Below are 27,454 nucleotides of genomic sequence, written 5' to 3' on the forward strand. Positions count from 1 at the left end.
TCACTGATATGTAATCTTATGCATCAGTCACACTGATACTAGAAATATAAAATATCACATATTGTTACACTGCAGCCTCAATGCTCACAATATATGCATAGACAGCATGCATGTAGCCTTGGTCCATCACACACTGGTGTATTATGTGATATCACCCTGTAAAGTGTCCCTGGTGTTTCATACACATTTAACCAGCTTCCATCAAACTCCATAATACACCTGTCTTCAGTAAGCTCCCCCTAGTGGTGGCTGCAGGAGGCCAGAATATTACCACTATGCTGTATAGTGATGGGAAGCAGGTAATAGGTGATCAGGACACTGTACAAGTTGCTGGTAATGGTCTCTGGTATATGTGATATTCACATCTTATAAATTCTTATACAGGACGGACAGTGGGCAGACATGATGTGCGAGAAAACGTTTCCATATATTTGCAAAAGAAAACCATTGCCAAATGCTCAAGAGCAGGTTATCAATCTGAACCCTGGATGTGATGAGGTAAAATACACTGTTTTTAAAGGGTTTGTCCGATCAGGTGAACCCCTGTCTATTAGAGCACGGAAGCATCACAGAGCAGAGCCCCAGCTCTAACTTTGACTCTGCTCAAAAATCATGTATCAGATGGTCAGATACTCATTCAAATGTAGCTGAAATATCCCTCAGTGAAAATGTTAAAATGGTTTTGTGACAACTAAAAATGGGTTTCAACAATCTCAAAGTGGTTTAAAAAATGTCTTACTTACTTCTCTGCTGATCCTCAAGGTCCCCCACTGCTATTTTTGCAATACAAGGACATGCAGCTTCGCAGAGGAGGCAAGCCAGATGTGGGGGGAGACCATGGGCAAAACCAAGATGGTGGTCACGGGTGGCTCTGCAATCTCTTCCGACAATGGCTGCAAAGCGCCTTGCTAGGCCCATGCAGTGGATAAACAGGATTTGAAGTTAAAGCAACTAATGTATAATAGTTTTGTCACGAGTGACACCAGTACCTTTGGGTTTTTGAACTCCAGTAGATGGAACAGAAATAATTGAGACGAGTCCACAGTAGCTTTGTTGCAAACTGACAAACTAAAGGCACACAGTTTACTAACAGTCTCTCAAGAACACTTGTACAATTCACAGCAATGCAGGTTTCAGTTTTGATAAAGGACAATAGCGGTGAGTTCAGTACATTCAAGAACATTAAGCAGAATTCTCTTCAATGCTTCTTTCTCTCTCTGTATTTTAGGATTACTTTAAACAGGATTCCCGTCAGTCTAAGTTATCTGAGGGTTTGTTTTTGCTAGATTGCAAGGCAGACTGTGTGTAATGGAGGCTTGTGTGAGACTCTACTTTCCCTGACTTCAGGGTTCCGCAACACTCACTGTTCTGTAGCAAGATCCCAAACTGTTCTCTTCCAGACTGCACTTGTATTGACAGGCTTGTAAACTTTATTCCTCCACTCCGGTCAGCGTTTCATCCTGCCACTGGGCTGTACACTCCCCTTCTCCTCCTAATTACAACGCTCCTCCTCTTCCTGTCTGATTTCCCGCTCTGGCTGTGTAACTCCTCCCACATCCTATCTTGCCCTGCTCTCCTTTCCTGGGCTAGAATCCCCTCCACCAATCCATGATTTTGAGTGACAGCAACCAATCCAGAGTCAGACGTTGCCTGGCAGATTGGCCATCGTCTGTAAAACAGGGTTTCTCTGACTGACAGCACCAGAAATGTCTCCTACGGAGCATATAAACGGGAATTTAAGGACCAGTGAATGTGTGACCATCCTGTAGGAGCTTCCGGGCCACTACAGACATATTATCTAACGCAAGCTACCATAGGGTGCAACTGCCCGCTGCTGCAGAGATATATCATCTATTATTACATATCTATACACATATATTAGATTGTTTTTTCTTTTTATCAATGGATGGAACCCCCCCCCCCCCCCTTTAAAGGAAACCTGTCAGCAGATTTTAGTAATGTAAGCCAAAAGCAGCGCCACAATAGTGACAGCGCTCTGTTGTACAAAGTCTTTTTGGTTGGTGTAATATTAAAAGCATATCCCAATAATTGATGTTCATAGTTCTCCTGTGCCATATGTAAAGGAGACAGAACAGTCCGGTGGGCGTGCCGGACCATCTCTGCTAGCAGCCTGTTCATCCCCAAAGTCTGCCCCTTTGGCTATCTCAGACATGGATGATGCAGTAGCTGCGAAGTATGGCGTGAGCACTGTGTGGTTAACAGCCAGGGCATGTGCAAATAAGCAAATTGAATCTGTCAACAAAAGGGACAGTTCATCTGCACATGCACCAGTTGACGACCACATAGTACTCACACAAGACTTGACAGTGCTACGTTGGAGATGAGAGGGGCAGACTTTGGAAACGAACAGGCTGCTAGCAGATCTGAACTGGCACACCCACCGGACTGCCCTGCCTCATGTACATGTACCTCATGGACCTCCAGGGTCATTGGGTCCGGCCCCCTGCTCAGTGCAGGAATCACTAAATCATACCAGACAGATATTTGTCCAGCCTTTGTTTGAACACTTCCATTGAAAGAGAACTCACTCTCTAAAGATTCGGCTGCCAGGGGGGGCAGGGAGCGGCGGGGGAGAGCGGGGAGGAATGGAGGGGAGATCTCACTCTTCACTCCTGCAACTCACCGCTCACCCGCGCCTGCAGCTGAATCTTTAGAGACAAGCAGGCAGGTACTCGAATAAGGCACTACTCGCTCGAGTAGTTTGCCTTAGCGAGTATGCTCGCTCATCTCTACTCACCACCTCCCGTAATAACCTGTTCCACTCATTAATCACCCTGAGGGCTCAGTCACACGGGCGCATCGGCGCCCGTGTTACTGCAAGCAGCAGATGGCCGTACCTGAAGATGGACGTCTCTCTGCAGCGCCGGAGGAAAGAACATGTGACCGCTTCATTGCTGGTCATGTGTTTTTTCTTCAGCGCTGCAGAGAGACGTCCGTCTTCAGGTACGGCTGTCTTCTTTTTGCAGTAACGGCTCAGTCACGCAGGCGCATCAGCGCCGGTGTACAAGTGCCGATGCGCCCGTGTGACTGAGCCCTCACTGTCAGAAAGTTTTTTCTAATATGTAATCTGTGTCTCCTCCCTTTCAGTTTCATCCCATTGGTTCTAGTCTTTCCTTGTGCAGATGAGAATAGGGCTGATCCCTCTGCACTGTGACAGCCCTTCAGATATTTGTAGACAGCTATTAAGTCTCCTCTCAGCCTTCTCTTCTGCTAAACATTCCCAGATCCTTTAACCGTTCCTCATAGGACATGATTTGCAGACCGCTCACCATCTTGGTAACTCTTCTCTGAACTTGCTCCAGTTTGTCTATGTCTTTTTTAAAGTGGGGTGCCCAGAACTGGACACAGTATTCCAGATGAGGTCTGACTAAGTAAGAGCAGAGGGGGATAATGACCTCACGTGATCTAGACTCTATGCTTCTCTTAATACATCCCAGTATTGTGTTTGCCTTTTTGGCTGCTGCATCACATTGTTGACTCATGTTCAGTCTATGATCTATTAGTATACCCAAGTCTTTTTCACATATTCTGCTGCTTAGCCCAATTCCTTGCTTTCTATGTGCTTTTTTTCATTTTTAGCAATATTGCAGTGCTGCTCATACATTATTAAATCTGCTGACAGGTTCCCTTTAAGTGTATGGGGTGTATCGGTGCTCCCTAAGCAGTGATAAAAATGGTAAGAAATTGTAACATAACGTAAAATAGAAAGTAGCAGAACATATACAGGGATTGAAACTTTATCTATGATAAAGGAAACTCTCTTTACATAGTGTGCAGCAGAGAGACTTCACAGTCCGAGGGGTTTTCCCTGCATTCAGTAATTCCTATTTATAAGCAGTTGAATTAAAACACAAAGTCATCCAATGTTACTAACCTGATTTATTGTCCCTTTATGCGTCACCAGGGTTGGAGGAGACGTGGCTACTACTGCTATCTAATAGGCGAATCGCCTGGGACATTTGCAGAAGCGAACAACACATGTAATCAGAATGGAGCCTTCCTGCTGACTGTTGATGACAGGTGACTGGTATTTCTACACAGTCATGTAATTAGAGAGTGAAGAAGAGATCTGCTGCGTTCTCCCAGCGGGGAGGTCCCGGAACGCTCATCCTCTTGCAGAGAGAACTATAGGAGCATGCTGCCACGGATGGTGATAGAAAAGCATCCTATTAGACTACATTCAGATGGGTGAGCGCGATATCGGACCAAGGAACTCGGTCCAATATCACGCTTGCCACTGTGTCTTTGACATGCGGATGCGAGGCGCTTTTCATTCAATAATGCCTCGCATCCCTTTCTGTGAAATTGCGTCCTTTAGGCTCGTGTTTCACGCGTGTCGGAGGGTCGCAAGTGTTTTCTATTGATTTCAACAGGAAACATCGCATCTCACCCGCATGCATACCCCACGGATGTCTTTAAAGGTCCCATTGAATACAACGAGCCAGGCGTTCCGAGAGAACCACAAAAAAGTAACCGTTGTAAGAGAAAAAAATTGTTCATGTGAAAAAGTCCATTCAAAAGACTGGAGTTCATATTTGCGTGAGTTTTGTGCGTCTCGCTGTGTGTCTGTAGCCTAAGGATGGCGTAGCGGCGAGGGCGAGATCTTCATTGCTTTCGTTTTTAATTCAATAGTTTTTTATTTTATTGCTTTCTTTTTGACAATTGACGCTAGTGGCAAATATTTATTCTTTCTGACATTAGTGCAGCGGACCTCGGCTGTGATTTTAGCACAACTTTTTTAAGCCTAAAGCCAAAAAATGACAAAAAAGTGGTAAATCTAAACCTGCTAACAGCGTTTTTGGCAGTAATTTTCTGACTTCGCAATAGTCCAATATGTGCCAAATTAATTAAGGCATTTGCATTTTAACAGGTTTGGCGCAATTTACTCCAACAATCTTTTTTGTAGACTAGCGTATGAAATTCCAGTCTTAACATTGCGTCAGACGAGTGTAGTTTTCCGTGTTTTTTAGTGCAGGAAAATCCCAGTCACAAGACGCAGAGAATAGAACCCATTCATTCTCATTTGTTTTTTGCATGCATGGTTCTCTGGGAGGTGCGCAAATATGCACATATGGATGTGCGGGGTTTAGCAAAATGATGTGCAAACTTGCAGACACCGGCTCCTAGTTTGGCCTAATAGCCATTTCCATCAGGGAGGGGGGATTCTTCTCTCCATGTGAAGTAGCAGCATTGTGTGCAGGCACTTGTTCTCTGTGCACAAACGTTGTGCAGGGGCGTGCTTATTTTGCAATACGCTTGTGTGAAGCCGCCCTTAGATCTGCTCCTATAGGTTTTTGCTCTTCTCCTTCTTCCTTCAGTCATTTGCACCCTTTATGCCGTTTAGTTCTTTTTATGTGAAGTTTAATATCAGGGCTTAAACAGACGGCCGAGACTTCGCCATGTTTTCTGGGCGTAAAAATCACACCTGCAAAATGTGACGAAGCCGATGAGTTCAATGGTTTTGTTTCCACAGCCATACTTCTCATGCAATGTTACTTCACGCAAGGAAAAAAGACTCAACAGGTTCATGCGCTAATATTCTCTGTAGTGGCGAGCGTATTTGCACACGTGCCCGTCTGAAGACGCCCTTAACCTCATATATTGCAATGTTGTTTTCTCTCTGCAGGTTTGAGCAGGCCTATATGACAAGTCTGATTGGGCTCAGGCCAGAGAAGTATTTCTGGACGGGGCTCTCGGATACGGAGGAGAAGAACACTTTTAAGTGGGCCAACAGGCAAGAAGTTTTGTTCACACACTGGAACGCGGGCATGCCAGGTAGGTCCTCTGTCTGCGCTTATCATGGTGAATGTCCATGCACATATAAGGTCCTTTATGTAAGCTCAATGAGGTGTTCCACCAACAAAATGTTTCTCACCAAGTTGTACTGCTTATGATTTTTTTTCGTCGAACGCTCAAATACGGGTTTTTAGTACATCCACAAGTTGGATTCACTGTTTGCAAACAATTACATTACAGTGAAACTAAGGTGAAGGAGCGCATGGAACTCTGCATAACTTCCAGTCTATAGGGAATGTAGTATGTACAGAACGGGATCAGGCTGATAAGATTCCAACTAAGGAGGGATGATTGAGTTAAGAAGGTATTCCAATAATATATTATCCCATAATTCCCTATTCACAGGATGTTGGATAGCAACTTAGGTCCAACCACTGGGACCCCACCAATTGCCTTAATAGGAGTCCTATGTCCCCCTGTGTTAATGGTAATAGTTGAAGTGGCAACATGCATGCTCAGCCACGGCTTTACTAGTTTCAATGGGACTGCTAGAGATAGCTAACTTCTAGTGTTTGGCTATTTCCTGCAGTCCGGTTGAAAAGAATGGAGCAGTGGCTGAGCATGTACACTGTAGCTTCATTCTTTACTAAACACGCAGGCGGACACAGGGCCCCCCTTGTGATCAGCAGAAATTCTAACAATCAGACCCCCAAGATTCAGGTATTTATTGTCACAGCATGTCCCCACTGCACATCCTATGCATCCCTGGTGACTGCCCATAGGAATTGTGCGCTGTCCCGCCACCTCTCTTAAAAAGGACAGTGTGCACTCCCTAAACCTGTCCCCTTTAATCTCGTTTCTGCACCAGCTATATTAGGCATCCACTCCCTATGACTCCCTAGCAATTGGTCTCATCATTCATTTGTGATAAGTCCCCATTCCAGGTTCTGACCCTTGCCTGACTCTGACTATTCTGTCTTCTGTGCTCCCCGACCTTGGCTCTGTACTCTGGACTTTGTTATTGCTTGCTGTCTGCGCTGACCTTTAGCTTGGACCTTGTTATTGCGCTACCAGCCATGACTACAGACTGTTTCTCCACTATGCTCCTGTTCAGACCTTCAGATACCATGTCTCAGTGCAGGCAAGTGTCAGTGGCCACATTACCAGGGCTATCTATGTGTGAAATGGCAAAGATGGCACTCCACTTGCATGGGTGAAGCATGAAAACTGGGATTCCCCAGGTGGCGCCACCTCAGATAGCCCAAAGCCAAAGTGGTGTGTGGCAAGGAGGAACTACATCTGTCTGCATCTTGTAGATAGGGGGGCAACTTGATATTATCAGAATGCCCCTTTAAGAAAAATTGTCCTGTTGAATGGTTGGTGTATCTGTTTGTCAATTCATAGTGTAGTGTTTATTAAAGTGCTTTTCCTATTGGGTGTAAGGGAGTGAATGAACCCCCATCGGTTGAGAATGAGTAACGACATTATATTGCGATGTTTGTGCTTCTGATTTGTTGCAGCAGTTGGAGACATAATGTCTGTACTTCATGTACCCCTCCTATCGTACATGTTGTGTCATAGAGACCTGTTCTCTGCTTAAGTGGCTCTCAGAGGGTTTAATTAGATTGTGGCCTAACCAAAATGGTCCTGGGGAATAGTGGTCCAGACTACGCAAGAGTGGAAGAGCATGACCAGAGCATCGGAGCTTGCGGCTAGTCTCTACAAAGGAGTCACTTCCCACCAGGAAGTGAGTCAGGTGATAGCAAGTATTGTCATAACAAGAGAGTGTGCAGTAAAATACGCCCTGATAGGAGTGGTGCAGTTACCCAAGAGGGTTAACGATCACTGAAGGCAATGTGCACGGATGCTCTTGTTGCATTATCCCCTAAGGACGGCTTGTAAGAGGAAAGGTTTGAACAAAAACTGTAACCAGTTTGGGTCTGAAACAATGGAGAGGCCAAGGATCGTCAGGATAGTGACCAGAGTTAAGGGCTGTGAGTGTGGGATAGGCCGCCAGGCCTTGTTTTAATGTTTGACATGAATGTGCCCTCCCGTGGAGTGATAGTATGTAGACAAACAAGTACAGTAAAGTCATTGCACTGCAAGAAATTAAACATGCCTGCCTTCTCCTGTCATCATTTTCATATATTCCTAGAATGGTAGAGTTGGAAGGGACCTCCAGGGTCATCGGGTCCAACCCCCTGCTCAGTGCAGGAGTCACTAAATCATCCCAGACAGATATTTGTCCAGCCTTTGTTTGAAGACTTCCATTGAAAAAAAAAACTCCCCACCTCCCATGGCAACCTGTTCCACTCATTGATCCCCCTCACTATCTAATATCTAATCTGTGTCTCCTCCCTTTCAGTTTCATCCCATTGCTTCTAGTCTTTCCTTGTGCAGATGATAATAGGGCTGATCCCTCTGCACTGTGACAGCCCTTCAGATATTTGTAGACAGCTATTAAAGGGGCTGTCCCGCGCCGAAACGGTTTTTTTTTTTCAACCCCCCCCCCCCCCCCCCCCGGTTCGGCGCGAGACAACCCCCGATGCAGGGACTTAAAAAAAAAAACGCACAGAGCTTACCTGAATCCCCGCGCTCCGGTGACTTCTTACTTACCGGTTGAAGATGGCCGCCGGGATCTTCTCCCTCGGTGGACCGCAGGGCTTCTGTGTGGTGCATTGCCGATTCCAGCCTCCAGATTGGCTGGAAGCGGCACGTGACGGGGCGGAGCTACACGGAGTCGGCATCCTGCACGAGCGGCCCCATTGAGAAAAGAAGAAGACCCGGACTGCGCAAGCGCGGCTAATTTGGCCATTAGACGCCGAAAATTAGTCGGCTCCATGGAAACGAGGACGCTAGCAACGGAGCAGGTAAGTGAAAAACTTCTTATAACTTCTGTAGGGCTCATAATTAATGCACAATGTACATTACAAAGTGCATTAATATGGCCATACAGAAGTGTATAGACCCACTTGCTGCCGCGGGACAACCCCTTTAAGTCTCCTCTCAGCCTTCTCTTCTGCTAAACATTCCCAGATCCTTTAACCGTTCCTCATAGGACATGATTTGCAGACTGCTCACCATCTTGGTAACTCTTCTCTGAACTTGCTCCAGTTTGTCTATGTCTTTGTTAAAGTGGGGTGCCCAGAACTGGACACAGTATTCCATATGAGGTCTGACTAAGGAAGACTAGAGGGGGTTAATGACCTCACGTGATCTAGACTCTATGCTTCTCTTAATACATCCCAGAATTGTGTTTGCCTTTTTGGCTGCTGCATCACATTGTTGACTCTTGTTCAGTCTGTGATCTATTAGTATACCCAAGTCTTTTTCACATGTGCTGCTGCTTAGCCTAATTCTTTCCATTCTGTATGTGACTTTTTCATTTTTCTTGCCCAGATGTAGGACTTTGTATTTCTTCTTGTTAAATACCATTCTGTTAGTCGCCGTCCACTGTTCAAGCTTTTTTAGATCTTTTTGAATACTCCCTCTCTCTCTCTTCCCTAGTGTTAGCTATCCCTCCTAGCTTTGTTTAGTCGGCACATTTGATGAGTTTCCCATCAATTTCCCCCTCCAGATCATTTATAGAAATGTTGACCAACACTGGGCCTAGGACAGAACCTTGTGGTTCCCACTTGATACATTCTTCCACTTGGATGTGCAGCCATTTATGACCCCTCTTTGAGTACCATCACTCAGCTAGTTGTGAATCCACCTAATAGTTGCTTTGCCAATCCCTTATTTGGTCATATTTTCAATAAGTATGGTATGAGATACTTTGTGAAATGCTTTACTAAGGTCAAGATGTACTATATCTACCGCAGTTCCCTGATCAACCCAGTCAGTAATTCTGTCATAGAAGGAAATTAGATTAGTCTGGCATGACTTGTTTGTTACAAACCCATGCTGGCTCTGGTTAACCCTTTAATGACACGCCCCCCCTTTTTTTTCTTCCATTTTTGTTTTTTCCTCCCCTCCCTTTAAAAAAATCGTAACTCCTTCATGTATCCATCGACGTCGCTGTATGAAAGCTCGTTTTTTATGGGACAAGTTGTATTTTTCAATGGTGCTATTTAATGTACCATAAAATGTACTAAAAAAACTTTAAAAAAAATTCTAAGTGGAGTAAAATAAAATAAAAAACACATTCCGCTATCTTTCAGTGCCTCTTGTTTCTACAGCGCACAAACTGCAACAAAAACTACATAATAACTTTATTCTATGGGTCAGTATGCTTACTACGATACCAAACTTGTAGAGCTTTTTTTTTTACTGCACTACTCTGTTTTTTCAAAGACATTTAATTTTTTTCAATTATTTTCTGCTACCATCTTCTGCGCGCAATAACTTTTTTATTTTTCCGTTGACATAGTTGATCAAGGGCTCATTTTTTGCGGGTTGTCCTGTAGTTTCTGTTAGTACCAATTCTTAAGACTTTTTGATTGCTTTTTATTGTGTTTTGTTCTGGGTGACAGGGTAACTGAAAAAGTTCATTTTTGGCGTTCTTTATTTTTTTTTCGGACAACGTTTATCATGCGGGCTAAATAATGTGCTAATTTGATAGATCAGACTTTTATGGACGCGGCGATACCAAACATGTATTTTTCTTTTATGATTTAGATTTTTTATTACAGATATGGCAAAAGAAGGGTGATTTAAACTTTTACTACTTTTTTTTTTTAACACTTAATAAAACTTTATTGATCTTTCTTTTTACTTTTCTTTTAAGCCTCCCTGGGGAACTACAATATGCAATGCTTTGATCGCTCCTGCAGTATGACGTAATGCTATAGCATTACGTCATACTGCATTCTGACAGAGAGCCTATCAAGCCACCCCACGTGGGGGGACCGTACGGGACGCAGGAACATCGTTCAGGGGATTTAAATGCCGCTGTCAGAATTGACAGTAGCATTTCAAAGATTAATAGCTGCGATCAGCCGTACAGCCGATTACAGCTATTGCCCGCGGGTGTCAGCTGTAATAAACAGCTGACGCCCGCGCTGTATGAAGACAGGTCGCCCCACGATCTCTCTTCATACATACCCCGACGCTCCAGGACATAAATGTACGTCCTGAAGTGGGAAGGGGTTAATCACTCTATTTTTATCCAAGTACTTGCATACATGCTGTTTAATAATTTGTTCAAAGATCTTTCCCGGTATAGAAGTCAGGCTGACAGGCCTGTAGTTTCCTGGATCCATCTTCTTCCCTTTTTTGAAGATAGGGGCAACATTTACCCTTCTCCAATCTTCTGGGACTTCTCCCGTTCTCCAGGAGTTTTCAAAGATTATGGCGAGTGGTTCAGCAATTAGCTCCACTGCTTCCTTCAGTATCCTAAGATGTAAATTCATCTGGACCTTGAAACTCGAATTCATGTAAGTTAGCTAAGTGTCCCCTCACCATCTCTCTGCTTACAGATAGCCTACATTCTTTTATTTCACCAACAGTACACAAAAGATCAGTTGATGTTCCATCTACTTTCTGAGAGAAAACAGATACAAAATAGGAATTTAAAATTTCGGCCTTCTCAACATCATTAACCAACTCACCATTTTCATTTTGTAAGCATCCAATAGCTTTTTTGACTTTTCTTTTGCTTTTGACATACTCCCCAAATCCCTTTTTATTGCTTTTGGCCTCTATTACAAGCCTCAATTCACTATTAGCTTTAGCTTTTCTGACACTTTTCCTACAGTTTCTGCAGACCGCACTATATTCTTCTTTAGATATTCCCCCCTCTTTCCATTTGATAAACATATTTTACTTCGTTTTTAACGTGTGAAAGTTTTGTGTTCATCTATCCGGGTCTCTTTAAATGCTTCCCATTCTTCCTTCTTTTAGGGATTAATGATTGTGCTGTGAGTATCTCACTTTGCAATATTTCCCAACCTTCTTGGACAATTCTGTTTCCAGCCATTGGATTCTTCCTACCCTCTTCCTACCCTCATTAAAATATGCCTTTCTGAAATTCAATGCCATCTCGTCACCTGCTCTTGTAGTTTAAATTTGGAGTAGTCGATAGGATTGAGCAACCAGCAGTATGTAAAGTGGCTGCACATGTTATGGACAGTGGACTGTCATGTAGTGCAATGGGCAGCAGGACTTAAAGGGGTGGGGAGTGTAAAGTGGAGATCTAATGTCACCATCTTAAAGGAGACCCGAGCCCTGCTGGTATTCCAACACTGACCCCTAAAGAGTTGTAAGTAGTGCTTCTGCTTCAAAAAGTGAAGGAAGGGGGGGGGGGGGGCTGCCTGACCCACTTTGATAACATGGGTGATGGTTCGGATAGACTGTCAGCATCACATGGGATATGCTCTGCCTATTCCAGCATAGTAGAGAAGTTATCACTCCATGGAGGATAATAGTGACATGGTTAACAAGTCACCTGCTTGTAGAGGAGTAGGAAGAGCCTTACTTAAGCACCAATGGGTAACATTTTAGAATAGTGTGGAGTAGTCAAATGCTTTGCTGTTGTTGCAGATCAGGCCCCTTCCATGTGGCAGAGCAATATGACCTCTATAAAGAGGGAAACATCGGTGAAATCTGACATTCTTCTTCTGACACTTGCAATGAAACATAATAAACACAAACATTGCTATAAAATATTGTTACACATTGTCAACCAATGGGTGGGCCCTTCCACAGTGTTACATGGGTGCAATTCACAACCATTGTTTAGATGGCCCTTCGTTCACAAGTCACACTGCAGTACCTTTGCACCATAATGATGGCCCTGGACACATTTACTTTACATATAGCTAAACTTCGTTTTTCAAATTAAAGTGAAGATATCAGTTCTTCTTGGAAATGCTCTCCGTAATTTGGTTACATTATTTTACGTGCAGCATCACATTCTTAAAGGCTTGTGTTATCAGGACAATTTATGCCATATACCCTATTACTGTCCTGGAGATAACTCCTACCAGATATCCCCTTGATCAACTGCAGTTAAAAGCCACTTGAAATAACGGTTCACGTTTTCAAGGTCTTACCGCCTTCATCTCATTTGAATGGCAGTAATGCCGTGGCCTCTTCTCCTTTCAGCTGTCATTTTTATGACTGTACATACCTATATATTATATACTTTTCTTTATTTGCATTAATGTTTCATTACATTTCAAAGACAGAATACAGGGCTGTGTTGGTATGAGAACTGGAGACAAAGCTGGATTATGGGATGTTATAGAGTGTGAAGAGAAAGCCAAGTATGTGTGCAAGAAGTGGGCAGAAGGAGTGACGCCACCACCGATCCCAACAACAACGGCAGAACCAACGTGTCCAACTGATTGGACGCCATCAGATCGCTCATGTTTCAAGGTGAGGAAATCTGCCAATGCAAAAACTGAATTCTGATATCAGACTGTGAGGCCTCCGGCACACTAGGGTCATCTGGGGCCGAGTGCTGTCCATGTTAATCCATAGACAGTACAAGGCCCCATTATAGCATGTAAGGCTATACACATGGACCTTGAATCAGCAACTCTGTGGTAAAAGGTTGGTGCATGAAGAAATGCACTCCAAGACTGATTTTCAATTCAGAATGGACTCGCCAGTTGTTACTATGCTTTACGCAGCATTGCCAACTTCAGACATACAGTGCATCAAAATTAGACAAATAGCACCCCTGGCTAAACCAGGGGCAAGGCCTACACCTCCAAAAGCATTATTACAAGGTGCATTTTTTACCTTAAAGGGATGGTACCCACGGTCCTTTAGCTTAGCCTGCTTCCTTCCCCAGATTGGGATCAATTTTGGGAGGAGCTCTCCCATCTGGCTGCTAATTGCTCTCATTAGTCAGCACAATTGCAGGGAACACTCTTTCCTTGCTATCTACTCTTCTACTCTTTAGCTTGTGACAAAACTGTGCTACTACAAAGGCCACTGTGCCACAGTTCCCAGTGTTCAAATGTGTTCTTCCTTACCTTTTCTCTTTGTTTAAAATATCCTGAGATGAGCAGCTTTCAAAGAAAAAACTTTTGTGCTACTCACAACGCCGAAAAAGGTAATGCCTTGGTAAAGGACACCTCTCTGAGTGCAATCAGCACGGTGCTAAGGCTATCCAGCCCAAACAGCATTATTTGATCCGGGATGTACAGTTATTAGTCTATGACAGCATCAGGACGCTTAGGTGTAGATGTGTCACATTCCTCATGTACAGACTGTATAAAATACGGTACTTCCCATGAAAAGCTGACTGAGTGTATCTAATGTTAAGCTGGTGCCGCAGTCCATTTGTGAGAGAACTGTTGCTGCAGCTAAGGATACCATAGTACTGGCATCATTGTGCAGGGCTGAAGGAGGCACTGTGGAAATTATGGCCACAATTATTCCTGTATCAGAGGGGCATTATACGTACTACTGAGGAGAACTACCCCTCAACCTCGGGTTGTACCGTAACTTGTGATCTTTTGGACTCGGGCATGGTATCCACTGCAGAACCAGTAAGCTTGTTTGTACCTCTTTACAGAGAAGTCCTCTTTAATTGTTTAAGCTCAGTTCACATTTGCGCTTAGTTTTCTGTTTTTCAATTGTCCTAGGAGAAGAAAAAAGAAACATTAGTTAAGAACAGATAAAAGGATGCCCAAGGGCTGTTTGCATTTTTTTGCGCATGTATTAACAATATTTTTTATGCATTCCAAAAAAGACTGCAAGAAAATCCATTGATGTCATGGAATTACACAAATGTATCATGCATATTCACTGCGTAATTACAATAACCCATTGACTTCAATGGGCTATTCTGGTCTGTAATATAGACTAAAATAGCAAATGCTGCATTTTTTCAAGTGTCAGGGCTTAACCCCTTAGTGACGGAGCTGAATTTTGGAAATCTGACGTGTCACTTTAACATAGAATAACTCTGTAAAGGTTTTGCACATCCAAGTGATTCTGACATGTTTTTCCGCCACACATTGTACTTTATTTAGGTGGTTAAAAATAGACCGATAGAATTTGTGTATATTTATTATAAGTGCCAAAATCGGAAAAATTAAAAGAAAAACTGTTACTTTTTCATATTTTTAACTATAATATCTCAAATATCTGCAAACATACTGTACACATTTTTGATAAGATATATATTTACATCTGTTTATTTTATTCTGGACCCATACCTAAAAAAGTTTTTTTTTAACCATTTAGGAAACGTACAAATTTAACATTACTTATCAACATTTTTTTCCACTTTAGATTTTTTTATTAAAGTTTTTTATAGACATGAATATATATTACTGTATCATATGATTCAGAGAGACTTGTGAATAGGGAATGATGTTGCATCTAAACATAGATGTCCGTCAGTTATATCATATCATAACATATCCATAAGAAAATGTCAATAACAAAACTATTCTTGTCCCTTATATCCTTATGTTAAAGAGTAGAGATGAGCGAACGTACTCGGATAAGCACTAGTCGTCCGAGTAATGTGCCTTATCCGAGTACCGCTGTGCTCGTCCTGAAAGATTCGGGGCGCTCCGCTGCTGACAGGTGAGTCGGAGCGGGGAGCGGGGCAGAGCGGCCGGGAGAGAAGGAGAGAAAGATCTCCCCTCCGTTCCTCCCCGCTCTCCCCTGCAGCTCCCCGCTCCGCAGCGCGTCCCGAATCTTTGAGCACGAGCACTGCGGTACTCGGATAAGGCACATTACTCGGACGAGTAGTGCCTATCCGAGTACGTTCGCTCATCTCTATTAAAGAGCCATTCACTTATTTAGATACTTTCTCATATTGTTTGCAACATTTTAATAAAACATAAACATAAACCAGCTAGGCATTGTATTTTCATCTAGTAGATATTAATGTAATCTCTTTCCATTTGTCCCATACTTCACCATATTGTTTCATAGAATTATTGCGAATTGCCAACTACCTTTCAGACATACATTGTTCTGCCATACAACCCAGAAACTCCCCTATATCTGGTGGGAGAATTTCCCTCCAGTGCTTAGCAATTATGGCCTTTGCCCTCATTAAGGAGTGGCAAAGCTAGTACCTAGTACACGGAGGGGAACTCTCTGAGCCTATTAAAAGTAATATAAACTTGGCATCCCTGAGGACACCACATCCTAGGACGCCCTGAAGAACTTTAAGGATTTCTCCCCAGAATAGTTTTAATTTGGGACAGAACCAGAATATATGCGATAGGGAGCCCTTCTGCCTGCACTCCCTCCAGCATAAACCTCTTTCTAATCGCTTTCTAAACTGCTTTCTAATCTACTGTCTAGCAGTGAAGGGGAATAATACCATCTTATTTGCAATTTCGTTTGGGTTTCTAGTATCCCCAAACCTTTGGTAGATTTTAGAGATACTCTATATGCCTTTTCCCAAGCTTTAACAGATATCGTTTCTCCCAATTCCCTCTCCCAACTTAACATATCTGCTTTTTTCTGCAGATTTTTATTATCTGTCATTATATCATAAATAGCCTGGTTTCTGATTTACCTACATTCCCTTTAGACTCTGTTTTATGAATAATTGTGCTAGGAAGAAGAATTTTATGAATTAGTGACTTTTGCAAAAAAAGACCTTATTCTGTAATAGGTATAAATTTCTTTCATTGGTAAGTTGTATTTGGAGCAGCGATCTGAAAATGTTCTCATAGTATTTATAGATATTACATCATCCAATCATTTCACACCCCTCACTTTCCATTCCTTTAAGTCCAGATCGGGTAAGAAAAAAATTAGAATCTCAAGGGGCATAGATGGTCTTCTTAAACTATCGAAAGTACTCAGTTTCTGTGAGAGGGTTTTCCAGGCTTCTATTGAAGCTACCATCGCGGGGGACATACCATGCTCTAATAATATCATTTCCGGCAGCTCAGGGGAACATGCTACTGATGCTGTGTACATTAGAGCCTGGCCTGAGAATCCTTTTATATAGCCTTTTTCTATACCTATCCAGCCCAGGGTATTCTCACTATTTGTCCACCTCTTGGTCTGATTCAAAATAGTCGCTCTATAGTACATTTTTAAATTAGGGACATCAGCTCCCCCACATCTGCGGTGCAATGCTAGAATTGGCAGGGCCAAACGTGGTCTTTTCCAATTCCATATAAAATTGTTTAATTGTTTCTAGAGGCTATGTAAAGAACAGTTAGAGATCTGAATTGGTAGAGCTCTGAAATAATACAGTATCTTGGGAAGAATTTTCATCTTATTTAACATAATTCTACCGTACCAAGACAGACCAAGTTTAGATAGATGCTCGATTTCCCCCTGGTTGGATTTAAGCAGTGCAGGGAAATTTGGGTTTTCAGTGTCTTTGGAATTAGATGCTATGGTGGCTCTATTCCCAGATATGGAAGCGTTTTTTTTCTCCAACCAAAAGGCAACTCTGATTGAATTGCCTGTTTTAAGAGGCTAGATATATTTATACCCAAGATAAGCGATTTATCCACGTTTAATTTGTGCATGGAGACTTTACTCAATTGTTCCAAATTTTATAAACAGCTCTCAAGGATTCTAAAGGAAGTGACAGTCAAAATTATATCATCTGCAAACAGTCCTACTTTGTATTGTCTCCAGTTCAGTGGGATACCTTTCATTTCAGGCGATATACGATTAGTTCCACCAATGGTTCCACCATGAGTACATATAAAATCGGCGAAAGCGGACAGCCCTGACTTGTGCCGTCCATCTACCAACACCCTAGCGGAGGGGGACGAGTACAGAGCCCAGATGGCACGGATCACATTTTCTCCCAAGCCAAATCTATTCAAAGTTTCAAATGCGTATCCCCAATGGACTCTATCAAAGGCTTTTTCTGCATCCAAAGCCAACAGGATTGCCGGAGTCTGGGAAATCTCTAATAAATGTATTAAATTTAAAATTTTCCTTGTGCCATACGAGGCCTGCCTGCCTTTAATGAATCCAACCTGGTCCGTATGAACCAGATCTGAAAGAATATTTAATAATCTATTAGCCAAAGTATTTGCGTAAATTTTCACGTCTGTATTTAATAACAATATCGGTCTGAAATTAGCTGGATCATTCGGTTCTTTGCCAGGCTTGGGAAGGACCACTATTGTAGCCTGTAACATCTCATCCGGGAAGTGACCCCTTTGCATTATGGTAAATGTATTTACTATATATGAGGGCAGGGGCGCCCAGAATGTTTGATAATATTCTGCAGAATATCCGTCTGGTCCTGGGGCTTTCCGCTTTTTTAAAGACATGACTGTTTTGGCCACCTTGGAAGTGGTAATGGGCTGGTCTAAAGAAGCTGCCTGACAGGGGTTAACCGAAGGCAGATTTGCCTTGTGTAGGAAATCCTTTCTGACATTGCTATTAGGTTGGGTTGTTTGGGCATCATCTTTTAAGTTGTATAGCTTACTGTAAAGTGTTCGGAATGCTTCCACAATATGTTTTGGGGTAGTAGGTTTGGACTCCTTTTGTTTAGAATTCCATAAATAAGGTATATTGGCTTTAATTGTCTTTCTTTTTAATAAATTGACCATCCATTTTGTAGGTTTATTTACGGATGAATATATATTTGACCGGTTTGCGTTGACTTCTTTATCAAAATCTCCCAACAGCACCCCACGAAGGGATAACCTTAGTTTGCGTAGATCATGATGTGTTTTTAAAGAGGGGAACTGTTGTAACTCCTTTTCTTCAAGAGATATTTGAGCAAGAGGGACTTTCCGTTTTTTTCAATTTTTCTTTTTTATATCTGTCTCCTATTTTTATGAGTATGCCTCTTATATAGGATTTATGAGCGTTCCACAAAATCATCGGATCTATTCCTGGGGTATCATTAAATTTGAAATATTCCTCTAAAGCATTTCTGATTTCCTCTTTTTGTGTAGGCAAGACCCATCACATAAGTATTATTTCTCCATAATCTATTTGTTTGGCAACTTCTTTCAAGTGTCAAGTGTGTTATTATGGTCGGACCACGTGGCGGTACCTATTTCTGACTTAGAAATCATCGTAAGGAGGCTTTTATCCACCAACATAGATCGATACGTGAGAATGTTTTGTTTCTAGGGTAGTAAAAAGAATATTCTCTTGCCGATGCATTAATGCAACGAAAAGTATAATACAAAGCGGAACTATGCAGCCATTTTCCCAACATACAACCTCTTTTTGAACTCTGACCTGTAAAATAGGCTATCTTATCAGGGACCAGATTGAAATCCCCGCACATCAACATTGGGCCCTTTGTTACTTGATTGATTTTCTTTTTAAGCTTATTTAGAAAACGTATTTGTTTTGAGTTCGGTGCATATACGTTTGCTATAGTGATTAGAGTATTGTTCGGGGACCCCACCAGAATTATGTAACGCCTTTAGGCCTTAGTCAGACGGGCGTTTTTAGCCGCGATTTGCGCATGCGCATGCGTCCGGCGATTTTTAAAAACCATTGCTTTGCAATGGTATCGGACACATGAGCGCTTTTTATGCGCTCGTCCGATAAATTATAGAACAAAAAAAAAAAAAAAAATCGCAGATCGCACCTATCTGCGATCTGCGATTCCTGTTCTCTTCTGTATATGCGCTCAATGGGGCCGGCGGCAGCAGTGCCGACCCCATTGAGAACATATAGAAGACAAATCATTCTTCTCTGCCACAGCTGTAACAGATGTGGCAGAGACGAACGATGTTTGCCCATTGAATTCAATGGAGTGGCAATACAGCCGCTCCATTGAAAGCAATGGGCTGCCGGCGTGCGCGGGGTGAATTGTCGGGAAGGGGTTAAATATATAAACCCTTCCCTGCAAAAAAAATGTATACTCACCTTTCCGCTGCAGCCGGAGTCCAGCCGCGGCCGCTGTCAGTTCTCCTGAACTGCTTCTTGGCACTATTCAGCTGGCGGGGCTTTAAAATCCCCGCCTGCTGAATGATCTGCCTCTGATTGGTCACAGCCCTGACCAATCAGAGGCTGAAAACACTCACACACCCATTCATGAATTCATGAATGGGTGAGTGACTGCTGCCTCTCAGCGCTGAGCCAATCAGGGGCAGGTCTGACTCACATCCATTCATGAATTCATGAATGGGTGTGAGTGAGGCATGCCTCTGATTGGCTCAGCGCTGAGCCAATCAGGGGGCAGGTCTGACTCACACCCCCTTCACACCCACTGCAGGACGGCCGCGCGGAGCTCCGGCTGCCGGCAGAAGGTGAGTATACAACTTTTTTTTATTTTAACACATTTTAGGATGGATTGCAGGGAAGGGCTTATATATTTAAGCCCTTACCGACAATTAATCCCGGGCTCGCTCGCAGCGCATTGCTTTCAATGGAGACGGCTGTATTGCCGTCTCCATTGAATGCAATGCGCTGGACAGCTCCGGCCCGTTTCTAATGAAATGCGGCTAGGAGCAGATTTTCGGGCGATTTGTGGGCGACTTGCGCGCACAGGTCACGCGATTTGCGGATGCGCATCCGTCATGCCATCCGCAAATCGCGCGAAAAATCGCCCGTCTGACTAAGGCCTTAATATCACAAATGTGTTTCTCAATAGTAAAAGTAACATTTTCTCTAAATGCTATAAGAACCCCAGCCCGGTTTTTGGGGCACATGCAAAGACAATTTGGTGGAATTTTCTATGTGCTATGCGCTTGCAATCAGTTTCTAACAAATGGGTCTCTTCGATACATACAATATCCGCATTGTGAGTAAGTGCTTCTTTCCATATAGAATGCCTTTTGTATGGAGAGTTTAGGCCGTTGGCATTTAGCGACAAAATCTTCAAAGCCGTAGCATCGGTGGTGTACGATGATCTTGGGAGCACAGATGACGTTGAAAAATGACAATGCCTGTAAAAAAAAACAGAAAAACCAAACACAAAGCTCTGGCGGACAACTGATTCAGAGCGTAAGTAAGCTGTAAATAGCAAATAGCTTATGAAAAAGGAAGACATCAAAAAACATCACAGCGACATAGCAAGACCAAGCTTGTATGGTCATTTGGGGGGAAAATGTCCAACTTAAACGGGCAGGCACTCTAACCGTAATGTTCCTGTAAAGAATGAGAGGAGAGAGGAAAGCAAAACCTCATAAGATTATTTCACTCCAGTGTGGTGGCTTTCCGGTGCTCGTTTTGCTGTCGCCTCTTGGGACCCACAGTTGTGTAAGCAGGTGTATGATCTTGTAGGGGTATTCCCCATAGTTTCAGGGCCTTTTCTACTGCCTCTGGACTCTGAACCACATGTGTTTCATTATCCTTGGTAACAATAATTTTGGTGGGGAATCCCCATCTGTATAATATGCTTGCCTTTCTCAAAGCTAAGGTCACATTTGTAAAGCCTCTCCTTGCCTCCATAGTTGCTTTGGATAAGTCTGTAAAAAGTCGAACATCATCCAATGGGCCCGGCAGTGTTGGAGATTTTCTAGCAGCATTCATTAAAGCTTTTTCGGTGCGATAGTAGTGAATACGAACAATAATGTCTCTAGGACTGTCTGCTTAAGCAACTTCGGGCGTGGTAGTCTGCGCTCTGTGTATCATTAGCTCCTGTCCGAGTATATTATTATTTTTTTATTTCATAAGGCGCACTACATGACTGAGAATGTCCATGTTCGAGACCTTTTCAGGGACCCCGCGGATCCTAACATTATTGCGCCTATTTTTATCTTCAAGATCAGTCAATTTGCTTTGCATTTTGGAGACTACATCCTCAAGATCATAGTGGGCATCGATCAATGGATTGTGTGACTTAACCACTGCCTCCATTTTTTCTGCTTTATCCATTCTCCTTTTAACTTCTAGAACTGAGGCATTAAACTCTGAAGAAAGGGCTTTGAGGTTAGATTGAAGAGAGTCTCTCAGGGCCAGAACTATTTCTTTAATATATATTTCTGTGCCAGGTTTATTAGATGCAGAAAGATGATCTATTTCTCTCTCTAGCCCCTTCAGATGTCGGTATAATTGCAGTCTTAGTGTCCTCTGTGGGAGACATTTTCTGCCTCTGTTTTGCAGGACTACAGGTAGGGGATTGGCAGCCCGGCAGCAGCATGGCTGGTGCTATTTTAGGAGACCTGGGAGTTGTAATCATGTCCCCGTCTGGCACCAACCTTTCATCGTCAGCCTCCTCAATCTCTTGCTGAGATGTTTTGTCCGCACTGATATCTTTGCCCGCATTCCTCTCATCTCGTCCTCCGTCAGGCATGTGTGCTGCTTGGCCGCTCTGAGTTCTCTCCAAGGAGCCAGGGGGAAGGAATCCCCCACGGCCTTCTCTGCAGCAGCTCCGCGCGCTGTGTAAAAGGTCTCCAGCCTCGTGGGGACAGATTTATTAGCCCATCTCCTGGACATCTTTGCAATCCTGGGAAGTTCCTGCAGCTGTGGGTGCTTTCTCTCTCCTGTGTGAATAGCTGTAGGTATCTTATAGTGCCTTAGCCGAGCAGAGCCTTAAGCTGCAGCTGCCGTCTCGGTGCCTCAACAAGCCACGCCCCCACTTATCAACATTTTGAGGAACACTTTGTTTTCCGGAATCAAGCCAAGATTGCAAAAGGCTCATAGGTGTCAAAATGATAGATACCCCCTTAGATGACCCAATTTCAAAAACTACACCCCCTAATATATTCACTCAGGGGGGTCATGCATATTTTGACCCCACAGTTTTTTTCAGGAGTTAATGCAATTTAGAGAGGGAGAAAAAAATAAAATACTTTTGCAAATATGTTATTTTAAAGACATATTTTTTTTCTATAGTGCACATGAAAATGAGGATTTACACCCCAAAATAGATACCACTATTTGTCCTGTGTTGAGAAACATACCCATTATGGCCTTAATATTATGTCCATATATACGATGGGGCCCAAACCGAAAAGAGCTTTAAACTTCAACAGTTTTTAAAGGTGCCTTCACACTTGTGATAGCGATCGCTGTGTACTTTTACCGCAGATGTCAATAGGACTTTCGTAATATTAAAAACACATTGCACAAAAATTGCAAGTTTGTGCTTTGCGATGTGCGATGCATTTTTAACATTAGAAAGTCCTATTGGCATTCGCATTAAAAAAACACCACGACATCGAGATCGCAAATGTGAAGGCACCCTCAGTGATCACCATTATCAGATATTGGATAACGGTAATCACGTGACGAAACCTCCAGGTTCCCGGCTACCTTTAGTAACCAGTAGCAAGGAGATAATTAAATTTCCCTGCCTCCCCAGCTTCTGCACTTATGCCCACCATTATGCTAACGGGAGCATGCGCCGAAGTTGGGGAAAGCTCTGCAGATAAACATCCCATCGGGGGCTAACGTATGTGCACACAAATGCACGCTTCCGCGAAAGTGCCAAAATACAGGTGAATGCAGGTCCATGCCCATTGCCTTAAATGGGGCCACTACTGCTGCTAGCAGCCCCATTGAAAGCAATAGGCTGCCGGTAACCCCTGCAATGATTTTCAGGAAAGGGCTTTAAATATAAGCCCTTCCCTGAAAATCACTGCATTGATTGCTTGCATCCCATTGCGTGCACGCATGTCCAATGTTTTGCAGGTACGCACATTTGCACGCCTTAAAACTCGGAAATATCCACGCAGCATAGGGAACCAATGGTTCTAATAGACACATGGCTATGTGCGCACGATTGTACACATATAAACACGCTCATTTAAATGAGCCCTTGGGAAGTGACCTCTTATTACTGCCTTATGGGCATCACATAGTGATGTGATTGAAACTTCCAGGTTCCCGGCTACATTTAGTAACCAGTAGCAAGGTGATAATTAAATTTCCCTGCCTCCCCAGCTTCTGCACTTATGCCCGCCATTATGCTGATGGGCGCATGCGCCAAAGGTTGGGAAAGGTCTGCAGATAAACATCCCATCGGGGCCTAACGTATGTGCGCACAAATCCACGCTTCCGCGAAAGTGCCAAAACACGGGAGAATGCACGTCCATGCCCATTGCCTTATATGGGACCACTGCTGCTGCTAGCAGCCCCATTGAAAGCAATAGGCTGCCGGTGACTACCGCAATGATTTTCAGGGAAGGGCTTTTAAATATAAGACCTTCCCTGAAAATCACTGCAGTGGTTGCTTGCATCCCATTGCGTGCACGCATGTCCAATGTTTTGCAGGTACGCACATTTGCACGTTTTAACACACGGACATATCAACGCAGCATAGGAACCAATGGTTCTAATAGACACATGACTATGTGCGCACAATTGTACACCTATAAACACGCTCCTCTAAATGAGCCCTTGGGAAGTTACCTCTAGTTACTGCCTTATGAGCAACACATACTGATGTGATTGAAACTTCCAGGTTCCCGGCTACATTTAGTAACCAGTAGCAAGGAGATAATTAAATTTCCCTGCCTCCCAAGCTTCTGCACTTATGCCCGCCATTATGGTGACGGGAGCATGTGCTGAAGTTGGGGAAAGGTCTGCAGATAAACATCCCATCAGGGCTAACGTATGTGTGCACAAATCCACGCTTCCGCGAAAGTGCCAAAATGTTGGTGAATGCAGGTCCATGTCCATTGCCTTAAATGGGGCCACAGCTGCTGCTAGCAGCCCCATTGAGAGCAATAGGCTGCCAGTGACCACCGCAGTAATTTTCAGGGAAGGGCTTTAAATATAAGCCCTTCCCTGAAAATCACTGCATTGGTTGCTTGCATCCCATTACGTGCACGCATGTCCTATGTTTTGCAGGTACGCACATTAGCACACCTTAAAATTCGGACATATCAACGTAGCATAGGGAACCAATAGTTCTAATAGACACATGACTATGTGCGCACGATTGTACACATACAAAACACGCTCATCTAAATGAGCCCTTGGGAAGTGAGCTCTTATTACTGCCTTATGGGCATCACATAGGGATGTGATTGAAACTTCCAGGTTCCCAGCTAGCTTTTGTAACCAGTAGGAAGGAGATAATTAAATTTCCCGGCCTCCCCAGCATCTGCACTTATGCCCCCCATTATGCTGATGGGCGCATGCGCTGAAGTTGGGGAAAGGTCTGCAGATAAACATCCCATCAGGGCCTAACGTATGTGCGCACAAATCCACGATTCCGTGAAAGTGCGAAAATATAGGTGAATGCAGTTCCATGCCCATTGCCTTAAATGGGGCCACTGCTGCTGCTAGCAGCCCCATTGAAAGCAATAGGCTGCCAGTGATCCCTGCAGTGATTTTCAGGGAAGGGCTTTTAAATATAAGCCCTTCCCTGAAAATCACTGCATTGGTTGCTTGCATCCCATTGCGTGCACGCATGTCCTATGTTTTGCAGGTACGCACATTTTCACGTCTTAAAACACAGACATATAAACGCAGCATAGGGAACTAATGGTTCTAATAGACACATGGCTATGTGCGCACGATTGTACACATATAAACACGCTCATCTAAATGAGCCATTGGGAAGTGACCTCTTATTACTGCCTTATGGGCATCACATACTGATGTGATTGAATCTTACAGGTTCCCGGCTACCTTTAGTAACCAGTAGCAAGGAGATAATTAAATTTCCCTGCCTCCCCAGCTTCTGCACATACGCCCGCCATTATGCTGACGGGAGCATGCGCTGAAGTTGGGGAAAGGTCTGCAGATAAACATCCCGTCAGGGCTAACGTATGTGCACACAAATAAACGCTTCCGCGAAAGTGCCAAAATACAGGTGATTGCAGGTCCATGCCCATTGCCCTAAATGGGGCCTCTGCTGCTGCTAGCAGCCCCATTGAAAGCAATAGGCTTCCGGTGACCACCGCAATGATTTTCAGGGAAGGGCTTTTAAATATAAGACCTTCCCTGAAAATCACTGCAGTGGTTGCTTGCATCCCATTGCGTGCACGCATGTCCAATGTTTTGCAGGTACGCACATTTGCACGTTTTAAAACACGGACATATCAACGCAGCATAGGGAACCAATAGTTCTAATAGACACATGACTATGTGCGCACGATTCTACACATATAAACATGCTCCTCTAAATGAGCCCTTGGGAAGTTACCTCTTGTTACTGCCTTATGGGCATCACATACTGATGTGATTGAATCATCCAGGTTCCCGGCAACCTTTAGTAACCAGTAGCAAGGAGATAATTAAATTTTCCTGCCTCCCCAGCTTCTGCACTTATGCCCGCCATTATGCTGACGGATGCATGCGCTGAAGTTGGGGAAAGGTCTGCAGATAAACATCCCATCACGGGCTAACGTATGTGTGCACAAATCCACGCTTCCGCGAAAGTGCAAAAATGCAGGTGAATGCAGGTCCATGCCCATTGCCTTAAATGGGGCCACTGCTGCTGCTAGCAGCCCCATTGAAAGCCATAGGCTGCCAGTGACTACCGCAATGATTTTCAGGGAAGGGCTTTAAATATAAGCCCTTCCCTGAAAATCACTGCATTGGCTGCTTGCATCCCATTGCGTGCACGCATGTCCAATGTTTTGCAGGTACGCACATTTGCACGTTTTAAAACACGGACATATCAACGCAGCATAGGGAACTAATGGTTCTAATAGACACATGACTATGTGTGCACAGTTGTACACATATAAACACGCTCATCTAAATGAGCCCTTGGGAAGTGGCCTCTTATTACTGCCTTATGGGTATCACATACTGATGTGATTGAATTTTACAGTTTTCCGGCTACCTTTAGTAACCAGTAGCAAGGAGATAATTAAATTTCCCTGCCCCCCCCCCCAGCTTCTGCACTTATGCACCCCACTATGCTGACGGGCGCATGCGCCGAAGTTGGGGAAAAATCTGCAGATAAACATCCCATCGGGGGGCTAACGTATGTGCGCACAACTCCACGCTTCCGCGAAATTGCCAAAACACGGGTGAATGCAGGTCAATGCCCATTGCCTTAAATGGGGCCACTGCTGCTGCTAGCAGCCCCATTAAAAGCAATAGGTTGCCAGTGACCCCCGCAATGATTTTCAGGGAAGGGCTTTTAAATATAAGTCCTTCCCTGAAAATCACTGCATTGGTTGCTTGCATCCCATTGCATGCACGCATGTCCTATACCTTGCAGGTACGCACATTTGCACGTCTTGAAACACGGACATATAAACGCAGCATAGGGAACCAATGGTTCTAATAGACACATGGCTATGTGCGCACGATTGTACACATATAAACACGCTCATCTAAATGAGCCCTTGGGAAGTGGCCTCTTATTACTGCCTTATGGGCATCACATACTGATATGATTGAAACTTCCAGGTTCCCAGCCACCTTTAGTAACCAGTAGCAAGGAGATAATTAAATTTCCCTGCCTCTCCAGCTTCTGCACTTATACCCCCATTATGCTGGTGGGTGCATGCGCTGAAGTTGGGGAAAGCTCTGTAGATAAACATCCCATCAGGGCCTAGCATATTTGCGCACAAATCCACGCTTCCGCAAAAGTGCCAAAACACGGGAGAATGCAGGTCCATGTCCATTGCCTTAAATGGGGCCACTGCTTCTGCTAGCAGCCCCATTGAAAGCAATAGGCTGCCAGTGACCCCCGCAATGATTTTCAGGGAAGGGCTTTTAAATATAAGACCTTCCCTGAAAATTACTGCATTGGTTGCTTGCATTCCATTGCGTGCACGCATGTCCGATGTTTTGCAGGTACGCACATTTGCATGTTTTAAAACACGGACATATCAACGCAGCATAGTGAACCAATGGTTCTAATAAACACAAGGACTATGTGCGCAGGATTATACACATATAAACACGCTCCTCTAAATGAGCCCTTGGGAAGTGACCTCTTATTACTGCCTTATGGGCATCACATACT

At 43.7% G+C, this 27,454-nt stretch overlaps 1 pseudogene; it reads left to right on the forward strand.

Moving 5' to 3' along the window:
• LOC136586586 (macrophage mannose receptor 1-like) overlaps positions 1 to 27,454 on the forward strand; it is a 208,211-nt pseudogene that overhangs the window by 28,118 nt on the left and 152,639 nt on the right.

The sequence above is a fragment of the Eleutherodactylus coqui genome, chromosome 12, assembly GCF_035609145.1.
Source record: "Eleutherodactylus coqui strain aEleCoq1 chromosome 12, aEleCoq1.hap1, whole genome shotgun sequence".
NCBI classification, from domain to species: Eukaryota; Metazoa; Chordata; class Amphibia; order Anura; family Eleutherodactylidae; genus Eleutherodactylus; species Eleutherodactylus coqui.